This window comes from Pinus tabuliformis, chromosome 6 (assembly GCF_031772625.1).
Source record: "Pinus tabuliformis cultivar Carrire ecotype Pingquan chromosome 6, CPIR1, whole genome shotgun sequence".
Classification (NCBI taxonomy): Eukaryota; Viridiplantae; Streptophyta; class Pinopsida; order Pinales; family Pinaceae; genus Pinus; species Pinus tabuliformis.
Window position 1 is genome coordinate 654,065,471 of NC_142292.1, and position 9,445 is coordinate 654,074,915.

Genomic DNA, 9,445 nt, shown 5'->3' on the forward strand with positions numbered 1-9,445 from the left:
GGCAAACTTTCATACCAAGATTGGGCTTCGTCTTCCAGGGTAGCCATAAACATTTTCATCAGACAATCTTCAGGAAAATTGATCTTTAACCTATGCACATGAATGTGAAATTTCACCAGATGAAAAGCAGCGTCATTACCTTCCACATTTCTGAACACAGGCAAATTCTTTGACCAATCTACCTTGGGCATTTTATTTGGAAAACCTGGGATGTGATCTCGGCTCATGGGAGCGTATCTTCTTGCAATCCGATCCATCTTAAGAAATCTCAAAGCTACTGATCCCTCTGCAGTGGAGTCACCATGAAGGATTGATTGCATGGATTCTTCAGTGAATGGAGTCGCCAGGTGAATGATTTCAGCCGTCTTCTTATGTCTGATCGTTGTTCACCATCAACAATTAGCTCTGAACTTGAGATATGTACTGGGGCAAAACAATCTACAAGTAAACCATTTCATTTCCTAGTATGGTCGCCACTATGTTAACGCTCGAATCTGCCTCAGGGTGAAAAAGGAAAAGCTCGAGGCAACATGAAACCAAGCTCAGCCTCGTAGCTAGCCCTACGAGGACAGGAGAGGGCTCTCTCGAGTCAATCTCGATAAAATGAGCAATAGGGTGCGAGATGACTTAAAATGGGAACTGATTTTAGGCTAGTAAATAGATAAGAAAGGGTATTTTGATAAATGACTGGGTTTTCTGGGCAGCGTGGGGTCAAGGAACAACATGAACAGAGAAGTTAAATCAAAGACACAGATTATCTCCTGAGGCAAGAGATTTAACATCAAATTTGAAATACTGTGGAGTGGGTGAACTGTTGAGAGGTTGACAAGGGCATAGAATATGAATCCTTGTCAAAGAGAAGAAAACATTGAATATGAACACTTTCCCAAAGCAGAGCAATAAATTGGACTCTGCCTTTCTCACTTTAAAAGCATTCAGCTGAAAACGATTATGAATGAACTATGAAACAGAAACAAGAGACATATGAAACAGGAGAAGAAACACATGCTAAATTCATACCGCAAGGATCTCATGAAACAGAGTTGTACCATTCAATTATTTTCTCTGTCAAATCTGTACAATGAAGCGCTGGGTTTTTTCCTCCCACACTTTCCTCAGAACTCCAGAACCCTTCAAAAATGATTTTTTATGCAATAAATAAGCTTTACTGTGGGAAAATAGATCGACCCAAAGTGGGGAGTTATTTAATCATTGTTTACAGAAATGGAAAGCCAACCGTCTGTTCTGAAGAAAAGGAGCATTACACTTGAAAACTTTCTGATAGCCCACGAAGAGGCAACACCTGTAGCGTAGATACTTTGAATCATAACTGAATTTCAACAATAGTCCGTCTGTGCCTATTTCTCTGCAGTGAGAGATGTCTTTGTTTATGTTTAGCTTTTGGTCGGTGTCGATGTCTCTGAAGGTGTTTCATTTCTGGAAAATGTTTAAAACGTTTATGGAATTATTCCTTGTCTGTGTATTGTTCAAAGGTGATGCCATTATGGAATCGATTTTTTTTAATAATGCATTGTCACCTGTATTGAAGACTTGTGTCATGCTATCCTGATATAAGTGGGAATTTATTCTGTCATTTTGCTGCTGAATTTCCTTTTGTCCTTGGTAACCATAGTACTCATCAATAAGGATACCAGACTGGAACTGATGGCGTGAAGAACTACCATAGCTATGACGATGATTCTGATTGTCATTATATCTTTGACCATAACTATTGAAAGCAGATACAACATAACCCTGCTCATTACTCTGACTGCCATTATACACTCTACGGTTATATTTTTGAGAGCTATCTGAAGGATATCCATGTTCATATCCAAGATTATCATCTCGTTTTGGATATGAATTAGGACTATAAATCATGTTGGTACCTCCCTAGTACGAGCTTCATGCTGCACACTAAGTGTTTACCTCCTGTGAGCTGTTGTTCCTTAGTTGTAGACTGTTGGCAATAAGACGTTGAGCAGATTTTCCTAGATGAGGAGCTGAGGTAGGTCCAGTATGGTGTGGCATTTTCTCGATGATGTGACTTCCTCCCATCCTTCTGTTGCCCCCAGCACATCCTCTTCAACATTAACTTCATTCTCTCCGATGCCACTAGTCACAAGAGAGACAAGATCCAACCGATTGTTTACACCAATAGTTGTACCTCTTAATCTTAGATGGATTCTTAGGACAGTAGGTCGTAAACCTGGGTACAAAATGGTTGCCTCAACCTGATCCTTTATCATTGTGTAGCGACCGCCAAAGACAGACTCAGCTTTTGATGCCTGTCCATGCATAGCTTTTGAAATATCCTTCACCTTCTGAGATGAGTTCTTGTACAAGAATGTACAACTGGGGAAAAACGCATATAGCGATAGTAGCATACCTTAAGATCTACTATAACCCTTCAGTTAAAATATTTTCTGCCATGGAATTTGAACATCTGATGATTTCATTTTTTCATTTGTGATACTGATTACATCTGTCTTTTCTGGCAGCTGTAATTCCAATGATCTTCCAATCAATAAAAAATGCACTGGATTGGTGGTTTTCCATTCTGCAATTCCGGCATGAATATAGGTGTTTCGACTAACATACAGTCCATCAAAACGAAGCCTAGGACGATGAAGCCACATTTTACGCCAAGAGCCTCCAAAATCAGTTTTCAGAATCTTATAATTTTCTTCTAGTCCAGAAAGCTGCCAGGTATTACTGCATGCATTGCGCGAAAGACAAGGGGTCCGAAGGGAATAGCTCCATTTTCGACATACACATGCTACCCTTCCTAAAGTGTAAGGTGTCATACTTTTTACATTTGGGTGTTCGGTCCTTTCACCTTCCTGCTACCGTTTGAATGGAACCGATTTTTGAATAAAAATAGCCAATAGCCAATTTTTAAATACAATCCCAGCTGCAATTTCTCCCTTCAAACATACACAACACAAATATGAGGTCTAAAAACTGATTCCATGGAGAGTTTTGGGTGCCATCGTGTTTTACGAGATATTTCTGATCATCAGATTTGCCAAGAATCGCTGCAAATAGAATCAAGACTGTCGCAAAAGAAATAATGGACAGTGCCAATGACAGTGCTATAGTTGCAGTGCACTTCCCCTCCTCTGTTTCTGTAATTAAAAAAGTAGACCCATCAAACATTGTAATGGCCAAAATCATCTTAGACAGATTTTAATAAACAATGCCCCACACAGGCAGAGTTTGCTAGTCTTCGATTTCAAATACTACGTCAATTGCTTTTAAGGTAGCTGCTCTACAAAATCAATGTTAAAATCTTATATATGTGAATTATAATTTGAATCCAGAATGAATTGCAACTACTCCGCCTGAAAGGTTCTCATATTCAACTTTCTCAAAGCCTGCTTCCTTAATCATTGCAGCGAACCTTTCCTGAGATGGAAACTTGCGTATGCTCTCCACTAAATATTGGTAAGATGCACGATCCCCAACGACAATTTCTCCAATAGATGGAATAACTGAAATTGAGTAAAAATCATATAATTCTTGGAAACCAGGGATGTTGACATAGCTCAACTCAAGACACAAAAATCTTCCACCCCGCCTTAAGACTATGTATGCTTCGCTCAAAGCTTTTTCTATATGTGTTACATTTCTTATTCCAAAAGCAACAGTGTAAACATCCATTGACGCATCTTCAAATTTAAGGGCTTCTGCATCTCGTTCCGTCCATAGTAGTGAACGGGCCTCTCCCAGCCCAGTCACAGTATCTACATGATTTGGCATGGATTTCACCTTTAGCATTTGCACGTCTTCTACCAACATCCAACATTGTAGGGTTGATATCACAGATAAAGACTCGAGTCTCATTTTCAACATCTTCATCCACTGCAACATCTAAGAACTTTTGGCGTTCAAGGGAATGGAGAGCTTCTAAAACACGAAATGCTACATCTCCTGTCCCACTAGCTACATCAAGATGCTGCATTCCTGGAAATGGACTCAGTTTTGAGACAAGTCTATCCTTCCAAAGACGGTGAAGACCAACACTCATTATGTCATTCATGATGTCATATTTTGAGGCAACATTACTGAAAACATCACCAACCATTCTGCTCTTTCCCAGTACTTTACAATTACATGGGCAATTTCTGTTTCTACAACTTCCCTTACTTTCATACGAAGTTCCTTGGTCCACGATCATCATCACTTGCAAAACTTCGCGTAATAACCCACTCCACAGGGAGAGCATGGTAGTTTGAATCGAGACGAGAAGAGTGTACAAAGGATACTTGAGCTTGTTAATTTCAAATGTTGTGTCAGCTGCTATGAGACTATTGTTACCAAAGCGAATCATTTGCTGCAATTTCCATTCTGTTTGAATACCCAGAATGAAGGAACCTGTATCAGAAGAATCCTGATAGAAAAACACATTCTTTGGATGTCTTTCAACTTCAGATTCGAACACTGGATAGATCATCTGGGTCCAATTCATATGTGGACCGCTTCTAAACTAAATAATGTATGATAGCGCTGTCGAAAAGATGATTTGAATTGAAAAATCACCAAACAGTGATGAATGCAGGGTGAAAGGCTCAACGTGCCGTGCGCACTGCCAGTGCACCACGCTGGTTTGGTGTGCCGTGCGCACACAAAAATGCACTGACAAATGATGCCCAGTGCGTCGCGCGCACTCTATGCGCCGCACGCTCTTTGTATGCGCCGCGCGTTGACTGTCAGCACAATTCCGGCCTTAAAACAAAAAAATTCGTCCTTTAACCCTTCAATTAGATCTTGTTGGATGCAAATGGCCCTTCAATCAATGAAAATATCTTGATGACTTTGATTTTGGCAAATTCACTTTGTAAAGTTGTAGAGTCTTGGCACTTTGACAACTTGGACACAAACTCTGATTTCTTGTTTCCTCTGACTTTTGGCCTTGAAATGATGACTTTTTCTTTGATTGATTTCCTGTAGGTGTTGGAGCTACTGAAACCGTGAAGAGTTATTTCGATCCTCTCTATGTGCCTTTTGCATTATTGAACATTTCTGCAAACCATTCAATCAATGCTGTCATATTTTTCACTCGGTCGAGTCTTGCCATAGAAAATATAATGGGTTTTTTTATGGTCATTCAAGGCACACATATGTTCAGCTGTCTGCTCAGGATTAAACAATAGTTCCTCAATTGAATCATGTAAAGCAGTAAGGCGGCACTATTTTTCTGTGTAAGGGAAATAAATCTGCATGTCTACTCCAGGAGAAACAATGTTGAATTTTGGATCAAAAACATTAATTCCATTAACCACACGGTAGAGACCAGGAAGGGTGAAAGCAATGTGGCTTTCATACTGTCCAACAGTATCCTTACTTCCTGCAATCTCCTGATATGTTAGTGATAATGAAATCTGCGTGATTCATTGCAATTAGATCTGCAGTAAACTTGCAAGAGAAGTAGTATTTTTCCTCAAAATCCCTCCAATATATGTCTGAATCTGGGTATTTCGTCCTCTCCAAAGCCTGAGCAATGTTGTGCTGAGTAATTCCTTGTTTATGTGCCATCAAAGATGCGACTAAATCCCCATCGCTGTAATTTCCAATAATCAGATCAGGTTGACCTTTCAGCTCTGCACTTACTTCATTTGATACATCCTGTGCATTTGACAATGTTTCAGTTGTCAGTGAACTTGGTCTCAGATTTCAGATTGTCCAACTTCATTCTTGTATAAGGCACTTCTGGACAGCTACAAGCCACACAGGGTTAAATTTCAAGATAATAACCATCAAACTCCACCAAACTGCTGAGCGTGTTGTGTATTCGACAATTAGGATGATTTGCCAAGAGTTCATTTTGTGAATGGAGCGTATCATAAAACAAATTTGACAATTTCTTCTTCAAAACAGAGTTTTGAAGAAGAAATATCTTTGAGCATTAATGACGATGAAACTCTTGAAATAAACACTTACTGAACTTCCCTCTGGCCTGCAAGCATTACTTCACACTTCTGGAGACAAAACCCTGGACTCCAGAATTAAAATGACTCTTTTTTACCAAAATGGCATTTGATGACAGAAAATGACGAGAAATGAACCTTGGTGAATTTGACTCTGACAGAGGACTGACAAGACTGAGTCTAACATTGGCTCCAATTTGGATGGTAGCTGCCGCTCCATGGCGGTGCCAAGAACTGCAGATCTTTGGGTGAGCAGATAGTGCCTTCGTCCATTGGGCTATGGAGTCATTATTTCGACAACCAACACAGAATTTGACACATTTATTGACTGCAACTGGACTCAAACCGACTCAATTGTAAATCTGGAATGACTGAAAAACTGACTCGACAAACTGTACTTAAAAACACTAAGACCTGAACTTAAAACTTAAAGCTGGGTGGCAGTACCTGGCCACCTGTGTTTCTTACAAGACAATATATCCTCAAACTATATCAAAATGCCAATGCAACCACTCAAGAAGATGGCTTCTTAACTGATTCTTTTGATCAGATCTCCAGGTCAACAACAGATACTTGTAACTGGGCATCCCAAAAGCTAATTGACCATGATCTCCTTCATCATCGAATACTGCAACAATCACCTTCACTGGTGGCTGCAACAGATTTTCCATTGGATCATGAAAAACATGAAGATTTACCTCTTGCTTAGAGAACAAGGTGTCCTTTTCACCCGCTTCTGATCTTTCTTCAAAATGTACTTCAGTGAAAGTATGCTCATGGGCTTCAAAAAACCCTGAACAGGTAGATGAGCAGATATATTCTTGGAAAAACATTTCAACACATGAAACATATGAAGAGGAAATTGAATGGAAATCCTGAATGTTTTGATCTTCTGTGGTGTGTATGTACTGTAAGTCATCTTGCTGTTCATGAGCTGACTGGATGAACTTGGTAGGAAAGCTGTGTTCTGATGGTATGAGGGCAGTTAGGCCTGTAACTCTGTCTTCTTTACTTGAGGCAGCCTCAACAATGCAATTCTCTTCTATGAGATCCAGAACAACATGTTTTTCTTCATCACAATTCGTCTCTCGATCTGGTTTATCATCATCTTTTTCGGAGATTGGAACATCATTTTCCTGCGTATCCTCATTTATTTCAACCAGATCTGAAATAGTACTTCTTTTTTCATCATTTTTAGTCACATGGAAATCTTTAACCTGCTGATTTTGATCTTGCTGCAAAGTTTCCTCTAAGAGTTCTGTAGGCTACCAAAACGGAATTTCATACAATGCTTCCATGATCTCTTCATCCATGAAATTATCATCTTCATAATATTTATCAAGTCTTTCAATAAAACTACGAACATGGCTACAACAGTTCTGAACTAAAGTCAAGGATGGATATGATTCTTTGTACCTTTCAAAGAATACTGCATGAAAATCCTTTGAACAATAAATAGAAGCAGGTGGCAAACTTTCATACCAAGATCGGGCTTCGTCTTCCAGGGTAGCCATAAACATTTTCATCAGACAGTCTTCAGGAAAATTGATCTTTAACCTATGCACATGAATGTGAAATTTCACCAGATGAAAAGCAGCGTCATTACCTTCCACATTTCTGAACACAGGCAAATTCTTTGACCAATATACCTTGGGAATTTTATTTGGAAAACTTGGGATGTGATCTTGGCTCATGGGAGTGTATCTTCTTGCAATCCGATCCATCTTAAGAAATCTCAAAGTTACTGATCCCTCTGCAGTGGATTCACCATAAAGGATTGATTGCATGGATTCTTCAGTGAATGGAGTCGCCAGGTGAATGATTTCAGCCGTCTTCTTATGTCTGATCATTGTTCACCATCAACAATCAGCTCTGAACTTGAGATATGTACTGGGGCAAAACAATCTACAAGTAAACCATTTCATTTCCTAGTATGGTCGCCACTATGTCAACTCTCGAATCTGCCTCAGGGTGAAAAAGGCAAAACGCAAGGCAACATCAAACCAAGCTCAGCCTCGTAGCTAGCCCTACGAGGACAGGAGAGGGCTCTCTCCAGTCAATCTCGATAAAATGAGCAATAGGGTGCGAGATGACTTAAAATGGGAACTGATTTTAGGCTAGTAAATAGATAAGAAAGGGTATTTTGATAAATGACTGGGTTTTCTAGGCAGCGTGGGGTCAAGGAACAACATGAACAGAGAAGTTAAATCAAAGACATAGATTATCTCCTGAGGCAAGATAGGCAAGAGATTTAACATCAAATTTGAAATACTGTGGAGTGGGTGAACTGTTGAGAGGTTGACAAGGGCATAGAAGATGAATCCTTGTCAAAGAGAAGAAAACATTAAATATGAACACTTTCCCAAAGCAGAGCAATAAATTGGATTCTGCCTTTCTCACTTTAAAAGCATTCAGCTGAAAACGATTATGAATGAACTATGAAACAGAAACAAGAGACATATGAGACAGGAGAAGAAACACATGCTAAATTCATACCACAAGGATCTCATAAAACAAAGTTGCACCATTCAATTATTTTCTCTGTCAAATTTGTACAATGAAGTGTTGGGTTTTTTCCTCCCTCACTTTCCTCAGAACTCCAGAACCCTTCACAAATGATTTTTTATGCAATAAATAAGCTTTACTGTGGGAAAATGGATCGACCCAAAGTGGGGGGTTATTTAATCATTGTTAACATAAATGAAAATCCAACCGCCTGTTCTGAAGAAAAGGAGCGTTACACTTGAAAACTTTCTGATAGCCCACGAAGAGGCAACACCTGTAGCGTAGATACTTTGAATCATAACTGAAGTTCAACAATAGTCCGTCTGTTCCTATTTCTCTGCAGCGACAGATGTCTTTGTTTATGTTTGGCTTTTGGTAGGTGTCGATGTCTCTAAGGGTGTTTCATTTCTAGAAAATGTTTAAAACGTTTCTAGCATTATTCCTTGTCTGCGTATTGTTCAAAAGGTGATGCCATTATGGAATCGATTTTTTTGAATAATCCATTGTCACCTGTATTGAAGTCTTGTGTCATGCTATCCTGATATAAGTGGGAATTTATTCTGTCATTTTGTGGCTGAATGTCCTTTTGTCCTTGGTAACCATAGTACTCATCAATAGGGACACCAGACTGGAACTGATGGCGTGAAGAACTACCATAGCTATGATGATGATTCTGATTGTCATTATATCTTTCACCATAACTATTGAAAGCAGATACAGCATAACCCTGCTCATTACTCTGATTGCCATTATACACTCTACGGTTATATTTTTGAGAGCTATCTGAAGGATATCCATGTTCATATCCAAGATTATCATCTCGTTTTGGATATGAATTAGGACTATAAATCATGTTGGTACCTCCCTAGTACGAGCTTCATGCTGCACACTAAGTGTTACCTCCTGTGAGCTGCTGTTCCTTAGTTGTAGACTGTTGGCAATAAGACACTGAGCAGATTTTCCTAGATGAGGAGCTGAGGTAGGTCTAGTATGGTGTGGCCTTTTCTCGA

The 9,445-nt window shown here is 39.4% G+C and overlaps 1 pseudogene; it reads right to left on the bottom strand.

Annotated features, from left to right (window-relative positions):
• Window positions 1–3,271: 3,271 nt before the first annotated feature.
• On the bottom strand, window positions 3,272–4,090 carry LOC149260309 (2-methoxy-6-polyprenyl-1,4-benzoquinol methylase, mitochondrial pseudogene; annotated as a pseudogene).
• Window positions 4,091–9,445: the final 5,355 nt, after the last annotated feature.